Consider the following 16,163-nt stretch of genomic DNA (forward strand, 5'->3'; position numbering starts at 1 on the left):
GGAAATAAGGAGAAACTTTCTGACAGTGAGAACAATCAACCTATGGAATCTAAGTTTCCCTCGGAAATTGTGGGATTGCCATCACTTGAGACCTTTAAGAAGAGATTGGACTGCCATCTGTCAGAAATGGTGTAGCATCTCCTGGTTGGACTAGATGACCTACAAGGTCCCTTCCATCTCTGATTATCTGTTATCAGTCAGATCCAATTTGAACTGAGCCAGCTGTTTTGCCAACTCCTTCTCATGGTGGCTGCTTAGCTCCAACAACTGCTTTCTGTTGGGGCCCTAAGGAGCCCGGGAGGGCAGGAGAGGCGTGGCTGGGAGGGGAGGAGCAAGTAGAGGCCAGCGAAGCGCCCCCCAACATGAGTGACATGGAGTTGGCCGTGCCCAGTCACATGACCCCCTAGCCACACCCACCCAGCCGATCATTAAGGCAGATGATATTAGTGGTCCACAGGATTTAAAATTATGAATTTAGTGGTCCCTGAGGTCCACTCAGGGTTAGTGACCCCCCTGATTTAACCGATTATAGCAGAATGAGATGAAGGAGGATGGGGGCACGTCCTGCAGCCAGCCATTTTTACAAACAATTAGAAGTTGGGCGAATGTTGTGATTCTTGAACCCGATGCTCAACTACTGACACTGCCGTAAACAATTCAATTCAGAATAGAGCTGGAAGAGGGACCTTGGAGGTCTTCTAGTCCAACCCCCTGCTCAAGCAGGAGACCCCATACCATTTCAGACAAGTGGCTGATACAATAAGTACAACTTAATTGACACGTTAATTGACACATTAAGTACAATTAAACACACTAAGTACAACTTCCCGTTTTTTTAAAAAAAGGCTTCTCAAATAAAAGTCTTTTCCCGCTGATAGAATTAAGGCCTTTACGCAGTGGTAACCATTGCTTCCAAATCCCCTTTTTAAAAAGCCGGAGTTTTTAAATCTGGCACATGATTTGAAATAATAGATCTCTCTTTAAAAAAAAAACAAATTCATGCAGCCAACTTAAACTGTAATCCTAACAACATTTTGTATATTTCATTTGTTCCAGCAAATGTTGACTGTTTGAGAGGGGGATTGGCAGGAAGGTGAAAATTTTGCATTTGTTCTTGTTCCTTAATTTCTTCAGCTTTGTGTAACAATGTTCCCTAAAATATAGTATTAGAGGGGGAAATTCTTTTTGAGCAAAAGAACAAGGCACAATAGCAGACGCTGCTAGCAAAGCTTTCTGTTCCTGTGGTACTTTTCCTTTCTGATTAATGTCCTATTCCTGCCAGCAAACTAAAACCAGGAGTAATTTCAATTTAAGAAAAACAAAGTTGAAAAGACAGGAGAAATTGATGTTAGGTTTTAAAAGCACTTTCACAGAAATAAATAACTACGGCTACTCCCCAATTTGCAACCTCAACTGAGCTCAAAATTGCTAGGTAGAGATTGTTGTTAGTGAGTTTTGTCCTATTTTATGACTTTACTTGCCCAGGTTGTTAAGTGAATCACTGCAGTTGTTAATTTAGGAACACGATTGTTGGGTGAATCTGGCTTCCCCACTGCCTTTGTTTCTCAGAAGGTCACAAAAGGGGATCACATATCCATGAAATTTTGCAACCGTCATAAATACGAGTCAGTTGCCAAATGCCTGAAATATGATCACATGACCATGGGGATGCTGCAGTGGTAATAAGTATGAAAAATGGCTCTAAGTCCCTTTTTTCGATGCCATTTGTAACTTTGAACATCACTAAATGAATAATTGTAAGTCAAGCACTACATTATTCTCACAAATGATGACTGAAGAATAGAGGAAAAAGAAAAAAAATGAAACATGCTAAATGTTAGAATATATATACTTCTTTTACTTATTAAGACTTTTTCCCCTTCTTTCTCTTCAATTATACTTCTTGGATGTTTGACAAGAAGCAATAAATGCATTAAAAGCCACAATCCGGGAAGGTTCCAAAGTCCTCAATTTAAGACCAAAATTGGGACCAGAATGTCTATAGCTGAGCAAGGCCATTGTCAAGTGAGCCAAGCCAATTTTATTACCTTTTTTGCCATCCTTGTTAAGTGCAATCACTGCAGCTGTTAAAGGAATCATGCCATTGTGAACTGAATGGCACCCAATTTTGCAAGCTTTTTGCCACAGTTGTTAAGTGAATCACAGAAGCTGTTAAGTAAGTCATATGGTCACTAAGCGAATCATTTCCCCATTGATTTTGCCTGTTGAAAGTGGGCTAAGAGTCTCATAAACAGTTATTGCATGATCCTGGGATCCTGCAACACTTAGGCAAGAAAAACCAAAAGTGCACATATAGACTGGGTGAAACCAGGCTCAATAGCAGTAACTGTGAAAGGGATCTTGGTGTCTTAGTGGACAACCAGCTAAATATGAGCCAGCCGTGTGCAGCAGCAGCCAAAAAAGCTAATGCAATCCTAAATTGCATTAACAGAGGGATACAGCCAAGATCAAGGGAGGTACTAATACCACTCTATAAAGCCTTATAAGACCACACCTAGAATCCTGGATCCAGTTTTGGTCACCCCACTATAAAAAAGATGTTGAGACTCTAGAAAAAATGCAGAGAAGAGCAACCAGGATGATTAGGGGACTGGAGACTAAAACATATGAAGAACAGTTGCAGGGACTGGGCCTGGCTAGTCTAGTGAAGAGAAGGACCAGGGGAGACAGGATAGCAGACTTCCAATATTTGAGGGGCTGCCACAAAGAGGAGTGGGTCCAGCTATTTTCCAAGGCACCTGAAGGCCAGACAAGGAATAATGGATGAAAACTGAACAAGGAGAGATTCAACCTGGAAATAAGGAGAAACTTTCTGACAGTGAGAACAATCAACCCATGGAACAGAAGTTGCCCTCAGAAGTTGTGGGAGCTTCATCACTTGAGACTTTCAAGAAGAGATTGGACTCCCACCTGTCAGAAATGGTGTCTCCTGCTTGGGGGGGAGTTGGAGTAGATGACCTATAAGGTCCTTTCCAACTCTGATTATCTGTTAACTATCACAAATACATACTGGTTGCCAAGGTCCCAAATTTTGATGACTTGACAATGGGGTGGGGTGGGGGCGGTATGACGGTCGTAAGTTTGAGGACTGGTTTTAAGTCACTTTTCATCACTGTGGTTTGAACAGTCGCTAAACTGAATGGCTGTCAAGGACTATTTACAGAGAACTGTCCGACATCAACCGACTTCAAAAGATTCAAAAGTATATCAGAAAAGTTAAGAAAAATAGAGAGAGATTACTTGGTACCCAAAGAATCATAATTTAGGATCCCTGCCAACGGATGGCAAGAAACTGAAATACCTGCAGCTGTTTTCCTTCCCAATTGCAATTAAAAACAAAAACCAAAGTTAGCTGGGCAGGCTGGCATTTAATTACGCACCACGCCACTTGCCGCAGCCTCATTTGATGCCTTGTGGGAAATTTACATCTTTGCAGAACTGCAGCCGCTTCCAAGAACAGCTTTGGGATCTTCCATGTCTCTTTCTACCTGAAGTTAGGTAGCCTAACTTTTTCTAAGAAAAAGTTAGCCAGCTAATGTCTACCTAGCTGCAGGTAGACGATTCCATCTTTGTCCGTTTTGGTCTTATTCCCAGCCTGGAATAACTTTTTCTCACAAACTTAGCCAGCTAACTTCTACTTAGCTGCAGGTAAAAGATGCCGTCTTCCTCTTATTCCCAGCCTGTTGCTAAAGTTGCCTAGCTTTCTGTTTAACAGAATAACGGAGTTGGAAGGGACTTAGTTGGAGGCCTTCTGGTTTAGTGAATCTGATGCTAAAAGGGCGTTTTCCAACTTTCCCCATCACAAGCTTTGCCGAATGCAAAATTGTCCATTTGGGATGGCAGCTGAGTGTTGCTCAACTGCTATTGGCTGCTTTGGGCACCAATCTCTGGGATCCTGATCACTGGTCACTTCCCTCAGAGACCATTTTTGGCCTCTTGATACTGGACCGATATAACTTTGGGCATCTGCAGGGAGACAACAGGTTGGCACAGATCAGATTTTGTGCGGATTCATTACTAACGCAACTTTTTACTTTTTTATTTTGTTTGTTTGTCAAACATGTACAAGATAACAAGTATAAGTATGAACATAAACAAGAATGAAGGAAGTAAATACAGGTAAATGGGGACAGTAAGACAGGAACGGTAGGCATGCTGGTGTGCTTATGCGTGCCCCCTTTAAGGACCTCTTAGGAATGGGGTGAGGCAGTGGTGGGATTCAAAATTTTTTACTCCTGGTTCAGAGGGCGTGGCTTGGTGGGCATGGCAGAGGAAGGTTACTGCAAAATCCCATTCCCTCCCCACCCCACTAACCTGCTTTCCAGCTCTGTTCTCCTGTGCAGGGCAACAAAAGAAGACCCAGCTGATCAGTGGGAGGCAGAGAATAGATGGGGGCAGGGTGAGTCAGACATGGGATTTGCCGGTTCTCTGAACTACTCAAAGTAGTTCTCCAGAACTACTACCAGCTACCAGTTCTCCAGAACTGGTCAGAACCTGCTGAATACCACCTCTGGGGTGAGGTCCACAGTAGACAGTTTGAGGTTGAAGCTGTTGAGGGGTTGAGGCTATAACAACAAAGTCAGGTAGGGTGTTCCAGGCGTTGACCACTCTGTGGCTGAAGTCGTATTTTCTGCAATCGAGTCTTGGGGAGTTTACCTTGAGTTTGTATCGGTTGTTTTCCCATGTATGATTGTGATTGAGGCTGAAGAAGTCGTTGACAGGCAAGACGTTGTAGCAGACAATTTTGTATACTATGCTTAGATCGGACTGCAGGCGGCACAGTTCCAGATTGTCCAGGCCCAAAATTTCAAGCCTGGAGGCAGAGGGAAATCTATTGTGAGTGGAGGAGTGGAGTACTCGTCTCGAGAAATACCTCTGATCGTATTAATGTCCGATATATAGCACGGGTTCCAGGCAGACGAGCTTTATTCGAGAATTGGTCTGGCAAACTTCTCTACTCTTCTGAAAATAGCAGGACAGGTTTTCCTCGATTTACAACCACGTAGTGTCCCTAGCCATGATGGATCTTCCCCAGGGTACAACCTGGATTTGAAGTTCTAATGTCCTCTCCCCCATGTCGGTCACATGACTGCAATTTGGGCGCTTGGCAGCCAGCCTGCCTTGACAGCCATTTGCAGTGCCCCAGGGTCACATGACCACAATTCATTGATGTTTGGGGCCCAGAAACCAGTATTTACTTACAGCTTCTGGCAAAACAAAAAACACCCATTGTGGACAATGGGTTCATTGAACAACCCTTGCAAAAAAGGTAGTAAAATCAGCTTTTAAAAATGTTCCCTTTTGTTCTCTTTTGAATTTTTTTTTTTTAAATGTACTATAGTAATCAAACTTGTTTGGTCATTAAATTCCTGCCTAGTTTCAACCAAATCCAGAAAAGGAAAGGAAAGGAAAGGAAAGGAAAGGAAAGAAAGAGAGAGAAAGAAAGAAAGAAAGAAAGAAAGAAAGAAAGAAAGAAAGAAAGAAAGAAAGAAAGAAAGAAAGAAAGAAAGAAAGAAAGAAGAGAGGTGAGGAGGAGGAGAGAGGGAGGAAGGAGGAGAGAAAAAAAGAAAAGAAAGTGGGAAGCAAAGAAGGGGAGAAAGAAAGTTATGTATGTGAATTAGACAATTAGACAAAAAAAATAATTCGTTTTTCCCTCATGCTCTCACTCTGCTAAACACTTAATTCCCACAACATATTTACCCATGTTGTATGGCTATAGTATTGTGATCCTTGTCATCTTTCCTATTACCTTCTCCTGTTGGTCTCTTAGAATTATATTACTCTGTCCTTTGTATGTACACTGAGAGCTAATGCACCGGAGACAAATTCCTTGTGTGTCCAATCACTCTTGGCCGATAAAGAATAAAGAATATTCTATTCTATTCTAGAAGCGTTTCCCATGTAAGCAACTCCCCCCCCAAAGCGGAAAAAACCATCCCGTGATGGAAATCTTATGGAAATCTTGAGAAATTGCAGCCGGGTGTTTTGGTTCTATTGAGTCCTGGATTCCCTGCTCTCTTTTGTCTTTTTCTTAATGATGCTTAAGGAATGTTAATAGTCCTCATGAAGCACCTACAAGCCTCTTATTGTGTCACAGCTCCCCAAAGGGGTGTGGTAGGGGAATTAAATCCGAGTGATTAGGGGAAAGGATTGTCTTGGAATTGCCTCCAGTCGGTCTCTGAGCAGCTCTTTGTCAACCAACACTTTCTCTACAGAAGGAAAGTGGGGCGGGGAGAAAGAGAGAGAGAGGGAGGGAGGGAGAGGGAGGAAGGGAGAGAGAAAAAAGAGAAAGAAAGAGAAAGGGGGGAGGGAGAGAGGGAGAGAAAGTGGGAGAGAGAGGGAGGAAGAGAGAGAGAGAGAGAGAAAGAGAGAGAGAAAGAGAGAGGGAGGGAGGGGGTAGGGAGAGAGAGAAAGAGGGAGGGAGGGGGGAGAAGGGTAGGGAGAGAGAGGGAGGGAAGGGAAAGGAGAGAAAGAGAGACACAGGGAGGGAGGGAGAAAGAGAGAGAGGAGGGAGAGGGGGAGGGAGAGAGAAAAAGAGAGGGAGGGAGGGAGAGAAAGGGGAAGGGAGGGAGGGGAGGGGAGGGAGAAAGGGAGAGAAAGAGACAGACAGATGAGAGGGAAAGGGAGAAGAGCGGAGGGAGAGGGGGAGAGAAAGAGAGAAGGAGGAGGGAGAGAGGGAAGGGAGGGGAAGGAGAAAGGGAGAGAAAGAGACAGACAGATGAGAGGGAGGGAGAGAAAGGAGGAGGGAGAGAGGGAGAGGAAGAGGGAAGGAGAAAGGAAGAGAAAGAGAGACAGAGAGAGAGGGAGGGAGAGGGAGGAGAGGGAGGGAGAAAGGGAGAGAAAGAGACAGACAGATGGGAGGGAGGGAGGGAGAAAGAGAGAAAGAGAGAAGGAGGAATTGCCTCCAGTTGCTCTGAGCAGCTTTTTGTCAACCAACACTTCCTCTATGGAAGGAAAGGCGAGGGGGAGAGAGAAAGAGAGAGAGAGAGGGAGGGAGGGAGGGAGGGAAGGAGGGAGAGGGAAGAAGAGAGAGAGAGAAAGAGAAAGAAAGAGAAAGGGGGAAGGAGAAAGGGGGAGAAAGAAAGAGAAAGAGAGAGGGAGGGAGGGAGAAGAAAGAGAGAGAGAGAAGAAAAAGGGCAAAGCCGTATTTTCAATACCTCCCTCCCACCACGCTCCCTTTTTCCATTTGTGTGCCCATGCACAACCGGTGTTAATTTCCAGCGCTGGAATGCCGAGATGTCAGCCTAATTAGCAGAAGGGAAATAATGGGACGTTCATTAAGGTAGCATAATACAGCTGATCAGAGGCTCCGAAGTTTGACCACATGTAGTAATTTCACTTTGTTTTTTCCGGCTCTTCTTTTCTTTTCTTTTTAATGAGGGCCACTTACATGCCAAGTAGAGGGCAGAATTAATCCTCAGTGGGTGGGGGGGGGCGTAGAATCACCCACAGACCAAGTCTGGGGAGTGTAGCGGGAGGGGGGGAGGGACAAATAATATTAATTTCTCAGATTTAAAAGCAGGGAACTGATCTGTTCGGCTGACAAAAGTTGACCCAGGGAGAAATCCATGGGGAACTCGAAGAGAGAGGAAGACATGGTTAAAATTGTCCATGTTTGCCACTTGATCATCTTCTATTTCTTGCTTTCTCTCTTTCACTCTTTTTCTCGCTCTCTTTTCCTACGTAAATCACTATCTCCAGAGCAGGAAAAAGGAAGCTACAAATTCTTTCTACCTGATTTAGATCAGGATTAGGCAGACTTGACAGAATAACAGAGTTGGAAAAGGGACCTTGGAGGTCCTCTAGTCCAACCCCCCCTTGCTCAAGCAGGATACAGGTAATCCTTGACTTACGACTACAATTGAGTTTCAGTTGCTAACTGAAACATTTGTTCGGTAAATTTTGCCCCATTTTATGACCTTGCTTGCCACGGTTGTTAAATGAATCACTGCAGCGGGAAAGTTAGTAACCCAATAGTTAAGTTTGTAAAAAAATCGGGCGTGACTCAACTTAACAACCTTGCTAGCAACAAAAATTCCTGGTCCCAATTGTGGTCGTAGGTCGAGGACTATCTGTAACTTTCTCTTGCCAAACAAAAGGTTTGAGGAGGTCATGTGCCATAAAATGTACTTGTGGTTAACAACTTAACAGCTGCAGGGATTCACTTAACAGCTGTAACTAGTAAGGTTGTAAAATGGTGCAAAACTCGGTTAGCACCTGTCCCTCACTTAGCAACGGAAATGTTAGGCTCAGTTGTGGTCGTAAGTTGAGACTGAAATATTTCTAGCTCAGGGTTGAAATGAGGGGTCCTTGGTACTCTCTGAACATTGGGGAAGTTACCTAGTTTATTCAGAGCTTTGCAGCGTTAATTCAGCGCCAGAAAAATAAATGCAGATGGCTGATGCTTCGTTTAACAAACCAGTTGTAGATTTCTCCAACACGGAGCAAACTCAAACAGCAGAAAACATGTTATAAGTTCAGAGCTTCAGCAGCAACTTCAGCAGCTCAGTTTCACTTTAGTGCAGCAGGCAAGCATAATACACAGCAGAGGAGAGAAGCAGTTTCATTTTCAATAGACAGACTCAGAGCTCAACATAGCTGCAGAGTTTCATCTAGAGCCATGCCTAAGCTACTTCTAGTTTCAGTTTCCAAACAGTCCTCATTGGCTGACTTAGTTGCTATGCCTATTCATTGGCTGACCTTGTTACCATGCTCTATTCCGGGGGTCGCCAACCTTTTGTACCTCCGGGACCACCAAACTCATAATTTTAAATCCCAGGGACCACTAACTGGTGCTGTGGGTGTGGCCTAATTTGTGGGTGTGGCCTGGTGGTCATGTGACTGGCTGGGCGTGGCTTGTATGTAAATATTATTTAAAAAAGAGCAACTTTTACTCAAAATCAGGCAAAGCAGGCAGGAAGATAGAGTTGCTCACAGAATCACAGATTCATTCAGAGATCTATCTATCTGCCATCAGCTAGCTCAGTCTGTCACATAAAATTTGCTTGCAAGCAAACTCATAAAATTTATTAACTCACAACACACCATATATGTAAATATTGAATTTTCTATTTAAAAAAAGAGCAACTTTTACCCCAAATCAGGCAAAGCACGCAGGCAGATTGAGATGCTCACAGAATCATTCAGTGATCTATCTATCTGCCATCAGACTAGCTCAGTCTCTCAAATTTGCTTGCCATGAGTCTGCACTGAATAATAGAGCCTTCAGTCCTAAGGGAGGTTCGGCTGTGCTTAAAAGCAGAGCTGAAGATCTAAAGACTAGCTAGAAAGCAAGAAATCCAACCATTTCCTGCTTCCTAGCTAATCTAAATCTCCCCGCAGAGCAGAACAGCTGATGGTCAAAAAAAAAAAAAAGGAAAAATAGCAACTTAGCAGGCAAGTTTGCTGGGTAAGGAGCGAACGTGTGGGGAGGGTTCCCACGGGCCATGTGGGCGGCGCAGCCTTGTGTTTCTGCGCAGCCTGGATTAATTGCTTTGGGGGGGTGTGCTCTGGGGGTGAGATTTCTCTGTGGCCCACCAAAATTTTCTCACGGCCACCAGTGGGCCACGGTCCACCAGTTAGTGACCACTGCTCTATTCCAGTTCATGAATATACTCTGACATAGTTTGGATAAGGAAACATCTGCAAGAAAAAAAACCAAGCTCAGAGGACACCAAGGACAATTTCAAAGGTCAGGCTGCTGGCCATAATTATGCAGATAGTCCTCGACTTCCGACCACAACAGAGCCCAGAATTTATGTTGCTAGGTGAGACATTTCTTAAGTGAGTTTTCCCCCCCATTTTAAGATTTTTCTTCCCATGTTTGTTAAGGGAATCTCTGCCGCTGATAAATTAGTCACACAGTTGTTAAGTGAATCTGACTTTGCTCATCGGAAGGTCGCAAAAAGGGGACACTGCAACCGTCATAAATGTGAGTCAGCTGTCAAGCATCTGAATGTAAATCATGGGACCCTGGGGAGACCACAGAGGTCATAAAAGTGAAAAACGGTCATCGGTCACTTTTTTCAGTCCCGTTGTAACTTTGGTCACTAAAGGAACTGTTGTAAGTCAAGGACTACCTGTACATTTGTGGCCACCCATTTAATATCTTTTTGTTGTGGGGGAGTGGGGGGATTCAAACCTTTTTACTCCCTGTTCTGTGGGTGTGGCTTGGTGGGCGTGGCAGGGGAAGGATACTGCAAAATCCCCATTCCCTTTCCACCCCACTAACCTGCTTTCCAGCTCTGTTCTCCTGTGCAGGGCAACCAAAGAAGACCCGGCCAATCAGCTGGGACTCAATGGGAGGCAGAGAATAGATGGGGGCGGGGCCAGGCAGAGTTGGGATTTGCCGGTTGTCCGAACTACTCAAAATGTCCGCTACCGGTTCTCCAGAACCTGTCAGAACCTGCTGAATACCACCACTGCCTGAGACCCTCCTTCACATTATAACCTTCCTTCCTTCCTTCCTTCCTTCCTTCCTTCCTTCCTTCCTTATCCTTCCCTCTTCAATTTTCTTTCTTCTTCTTTCCTTATTTTACCTTCCTGGCTCTCTTCCAATTTTTCCTTCTTTTTTCTTTGTCTTTTCTCGGTAGCGGGATTCAATCTTTTTTTAAACTACTGGTTCTGTGGGCGTGGCTTGGTGGGCGTGGCAAGGGAAGGAGACTGTAAAATCTCCAGTCAGAGGTGGTATTTGCTGGTTCTCTGAACTACTCAAAATGTCCACTACCGGTTCTCCAGAACTGGTCAGAACCTGCTGAAGACCACCGATGGGGTGGGGGGATTCTCACTGACATTAATCGTGGGGATTCGCTTGCCGGCTCAACGTTTAACGAGAGGAGTGCGGCAAGAACCACTGTGGGAAGGATTTTTAACCTCTCACCCTGGACGTGGGACAAAGTGAACAATTGTCTTGTCCTTCTCCTCACTGAATCACAGACGAGTTAAAAAAACCCACAACAACTCTAGTTTGTTTGCGGGGCCACAAAACCTCCTCAGAAAAGATGCGTCTGACCCTTTTTAGGATTCCTTTGACGCGGCAGAAAGGTGGCCCGTCATTTGAAGATGATCCTTAAGTGATTAAAATTTAGGGATTAGCCGGCGAAGAAAGGCAGGATTAAACTCTTTGCACAGCGGAGGGAAGATCTTAAAGCTTGTCCTGAAAGCTGAGGGGATGATGGACCAGCATAAAGCGAAGTCTTCACACCATCTTCCTTCAATGGATCGTCCAGACTGAGATGAACCGGAGCAGTTTTCCAAAACTAACTCACTAACTAAATGTTCCCGGGGTGGGGAGTGTTTGGGGGATGGGGAGGAGATGATGTCCTCCTAAAGCATCCAGAGGCCAGACAAGGAACAATCAACCCATGGAACAGAAGTTGCCCTCAGAAGTTGTGGGAGCACCATCGCTTGAGACTTTCAAGAAGAGACTGGACTGCCATTTGTCAGAAATGGTGTAGGGTCTCCTGCTTGGGCGGGGGGGGTTGGACTAGATGACCTACAAGGTCCCTTCCAACTCTAATTATCTGTTAAAACTGAAGAAGGTGGACATTTTTCGGTGTCTGCGATCCCACCTCCAAGGCCGTGGCGACATCAATGGCGAGGTGCGAGCAAGGGTGAATGCAGCCAGGATGCGTTGATGAGAACTCACTGCGGTTATGTGACAGATGAAGGGCAACCCGTTCTAAATCTAAGATTTACAAGACAACCACCTGCCCCGTTGCGCTGCATGGCACTGAGCGCTGGGCAGAAACAACAGGGACCGAAAGCACTCTCCATGCCATGCGAAATGCGAATCCTCCGGTGGATATCAGCAGGGATGGGCTTCAAAAGTTTTAGCAAAGGATTCTCTGCCTGGCGGCTGGGTGGGCGGGGCCTAGTCGGCCTCCTGCACCACGGTGGGGGGGGGGCTTTTTTGCCCTCCCCGGGCTCCAGAGGCTTTCCTCAAGCCTCCATGAGGGCAAAAACAGCCTCCTTGGGCTCCGGAGACTCTCTGGAAGCCGGAAACAGGCCCATTTCCGGCCTTCGCGAACTTCCAAGAGGCCTGTCTTTTGCTCTCCCTGAGCATCCACGCTTGCCCTGCATCCAAAACAGGCCACTTGGGGACTCTTGGGAGGGGAGGGGTGGGCGGGTTGAGACCAGCCAGGTATGGGATTTTTTGGGGGGGTTCTCCAAACTGGACAGAATCTTAGCTAGGGGGCTCCCCCGAACCCCTGCGCACCCTCAGCAGCCCAGCCCCGGATATCAGGCATCTCCCTTCTTGACCACATCACAAATGACACCATTCAACCATGTTTTTGTGTGGCACCAATGATAGAGAAGATAGCAATTGCAGCCCTTCCCTCTTAGCCAGAAAAGTATAGGAACTTTTTTTTGACACGTAAGACTCTTTATCTTACATTGGTCATCCTTTAGATTTATATGTGTCAACTTCCAGGGTCATTGCTAAGAATTCTGGGAAATGAAGTCCACACACCCAATTAAAAGCCCATCTGCACTGGGCCAGCAGTGAACTACGAAGAAAACTTTGCGTTTTTCTAAATTTTGCTAATCCGTTCGTCAATTATAACTTGAGAAATGTACTTTAGGGACCAGGCTGCACATAAATGCATATATTCATGAAAATAATGCATAACAGAAGTACAATGCATTAGGGAAATTTATTTGTGAAAGCCGTTTAGATTAGGCAAAAAAGCAATCAAAAGGCATGTGTGGAGAAGTGTGCCCAAAATACATACAAATGCAACTTTTTTAAACAAAAAATACTTTTTTGATGACTCAAAGGCAGCAAAAAAAAAGAAAAGAAATGTGAACATCAAAATTGATAATACCTTGCCTATCTTTATGAGTTTAATGAAAAGAAGGACCAGGGGTGACATGATAGCAGTGTTCCAGTATCTCAGGGGCTGCCCCAAAGAAGAGGGAGTCAAGCTATTCTCCAAAGCACCTGAAGGCAGGAAAAGAAGCAACGGATGGAAACTAATCAAGGAGAGAAGCAACCTAGAACTAAGGAGAAATTTCTGACAGAACAATCAGTCAGTGGAACAACTTGCCTCCAGAAGTTGTAAATGCTTCAACACTGGAAGTTTTTAAGAAGAGATTGGACAGCTCCCTTGTCTGAAATGGTATAGGACAGTGGTAGCTAACCTTTTTGGGCTCCTGTGCCAAAAATTGTGCATGCGCTTGCGTGCCAACACCCAGAAGGCAATGTGTGCACCCCCCATGCCCCCTGCGCATGTATGCACACACACACACACACACACACTGCCCTTACCTGCACTGCGCCTCTCAGCTGATTTTCAGCCTGTTTGAGGCCTTTTTTTGGCCTCCCAGAGGTTTGAAGAAAGCCTTTGCAGGCTAAAAAATAGGTCTGTTTCATCACTTCCGGTATTTCCGGAAATAGAGGAAGTGATTAAATGGGCCTATCTTTCAGCCTGCAAAGGCTTTCCTCAAGCCTCTGGGAAACCAAAAAAAGGCCTCAAACAGGCCGAAAATCAGCTGGGAGGTGCGCGCATGCGCAGTGAGGTAAGTTTGCCTGCGGCTCGCGTGCTGGCACAAATGGCTCACGTGCCATAGGTTCGCCATCATGAGTATAGGATCTCTTGCTTGAGCAGGGAGCTGGACTAGAAGACTTCCAAGGCCCCTTCCAGCTCTATTCCATTCTATTCAGGTCTGCTCTGCTCTGTTCTATTCTATTCCATCTGTTCTGTTCTGTTCTGTTCTGTTCTGTTCTGTTCTGTTCTGTTCTGTTCTGTTCTGCTCTGCTCTGCTCTGCTATGCTATGCTATGCGGAAAATGGTCATAAATCATTGGACAACTATTTACCTGAAATGATATAGGGTTTTTTCCCCCAACTCTGTCTCTATTCTATATCAGTGGTCCCCAACCACCGGGCCCCGGACCGGTACCGGTCCGTGGATCATTTTCTACTGGGTCACCGGTTTGCTGGGCACCGCCATCTTGTTTCAACAAGAAAGTGCTTCCGGGTGAGCTTTTCTGGTTGGAAAGCGGCATTTGGGTGCTGAGAAGGAATCCTTGCGCCTTAGTTTCATCGAAGTGTGGGGGAGCGGCTTCAAACGAAGAGCCGTCCTGATGGCGGAGGAGATCAAGAAAGCACAAAAAAGCACAAAAAAGCTACAAAGGAGGAGTTGAAGGTGGCGGGGAGAAGCGGGGGACGGCTGGCTGGCCGGTCGCTCGGCTCGCCTTGCCTTGGTCATGTGTGCTGATGCCGGTACGAGGCCGTGGATTATTTTGGGATGCTGGTACCAGGCTGTGGCACAAAAATGGTTGGGGGCCACTGTTCTATATCATCTATATCTATATCTATCTATATCTATCTTTATTTACATCTATATCTATATATCTAATCTGTGTCTATAGTTACATCTGTATCTATATCAACTATCTGCCTATTCTACTCTACTCTACTCTACTCTACTCTACTCTACTCTACTCTACTCTACTCTACTCTATTCTGAATACACATACACCCTGTGTGCATTACCCACAACTGGCGACGAAAAGATAATTTCAAATAGAATTGCCAAATCCCATGCTGCTCTGTTTATCAGGACTCACAGTAAGTATTCACTCAGCGGAAATTCTTCTCTCTTGGGAATCAGCCAGTCCCGCTCCCCAGCATTTGCCTCGCGCTGTACTTTTAGATCTTCCTATGCAAAAGAGACCTCTGTTTCCAACAGAACAGATCACAGGTAGTCCTCAGACTTATGACCACAACTGAGCCCAACATTTTCACTGTTAAGCAAGACCGTGGTGAAGTGAGCTTTGTCCCATTTTACAACCTTTCTGCCACATGTATCACTCATGTGGTCATTAAGTGAATCCATCTTCCCCCATTGAATTTGCTTCTTGGAAGCCGTCTGGGAAGGTTACAAATGGTGACCATATGACCCCGGGGACAGTGCAAGTGTCATAAGTACATGCCAGTTGCCAAGCGCCTGAATTTTGATCATGTGACCATGCAGAAGCTACAACTATGAAAAACAGTCATAAATTGGTGTTTTTTTTTCTGTGAGGTAACTTTGAACAGTCATTAAACAAGTTGTTTAAAGTTGAAGACTACTTTGAGGTGTGAGGAAATGATTGATCAAGTGAGGTACTAGTACCACTCTATAAAGCCATAGTAAGACCATACCTAGACTAGAGTACTGCACCCAGTTTTGTTCACCACACTGTAAAAAAGATGTTGAGACTCTAGAAAAGTACAGAGAAGAGCAACCAGGATGATGAGGCGACTGGAAGCTAAAACATACAATGAATGGTTGTAGGAACTGGGCCTGGCTAGTCTAGTGAAGAGAAGGACCAGGGGAGACAGGATAGCAGCCTTCCAATATTTGAGGGGCTGCCACAGAGAGGAAGGGGTCAAGCTGTTTTTCAAAGCACCCAAAGGCCAGGCAAGGAATAATGGATGGAAACTGAACAAGGAAAGATTGAATCTGGAAATAAGGAGAAACTTTCTTACAGTGAAAGCAATCAACCGAAGGAACAGAAGTTGCCCTTGGAAGTTGTGGGAGCTTCATCACTTGAGACTTTCAAGAAAAGATTGGGCTGCCATTGGTCAGAAATGGTGTAGGGTCTCCTGCTTGGGCAGGGGGTTGGACTAGATGACCTACAAGGTCCCTTCCAACTCTGATTATCTGTTATTGGTTATTGCCACGTTTTACCCCAGCCTGTTCAGTTATAAGAAGGTTTCTCCCAAAATGGTTCCCCTTGCCAATGTGGGAAGCCACCCCGCTTCTAGAAGAATGAAATGTTTTGAGAAATATTTTTTAAAAAGGCAGGATAAAATATTTTCCTCAAAAGAGAAACAAAAAATCTTAAGGGAGACAGAAACTCAGAGCCCAGCTCCCTGCTCCCAGCAGATATTTGTGCCCATTAAGAAAGACTGGGCCGTCCTATCTACAAAACAAAAAACTTCAGCTCCAGGATGATGGGATTAAGACATGACCCTTCAGGACATAAAAGGATTATTAATCCACTACTGTTTAGCAGCAGAGCTCACTACATTGCACAATTTCTTAAGGACATGCATCACCCTCCAAACTTCAACCAAACTTAGCTCAGACAACCTATAGAACCATCTCTGACCCCAATATAACCTCCTACAACAGCCAATAGAATGTATG

General features: G+C 45.1%; 1 long non-coding RNA gene across 1 annotated transcript in view; it reads left to right on the forward strand.

Annotated features, from left to right (window-relative positions):
- Positions 1-15,552, forward strand: part of LOC148128384 (uncharacterized) — a 604,018-nt gene extending 588,466 nt beyond the window's left edge. Inside the window, exon 3 of the long non-coding RNA XR_015741308.1 lies at positions 15,502-15,552. This is a non-coding gene — a long non-coding RNA (uncharacterized LOC148128384). The remainder of the gene's footprint in view (positions 1-15,501) is intronic.
- Positions 15,553-16,163: the final 611 nt, after the last annotated feature.

Source organism: Pseudonaja textilis, chromosome 1 (assembly GCF_049901715.1).
Source record: "Pseudonaja textilis isolate UNSWEBS1 chromosome 1, rPseTex1.2, whole genome shotgun sequence".
Taxonomy (NCBI): domain Eukaryota; kingdom Metazoa; phylum Chordata; class Lepidosauria; order Squamata; family Elapidae; genus Pseudonaja; species Pseudonaja textilis.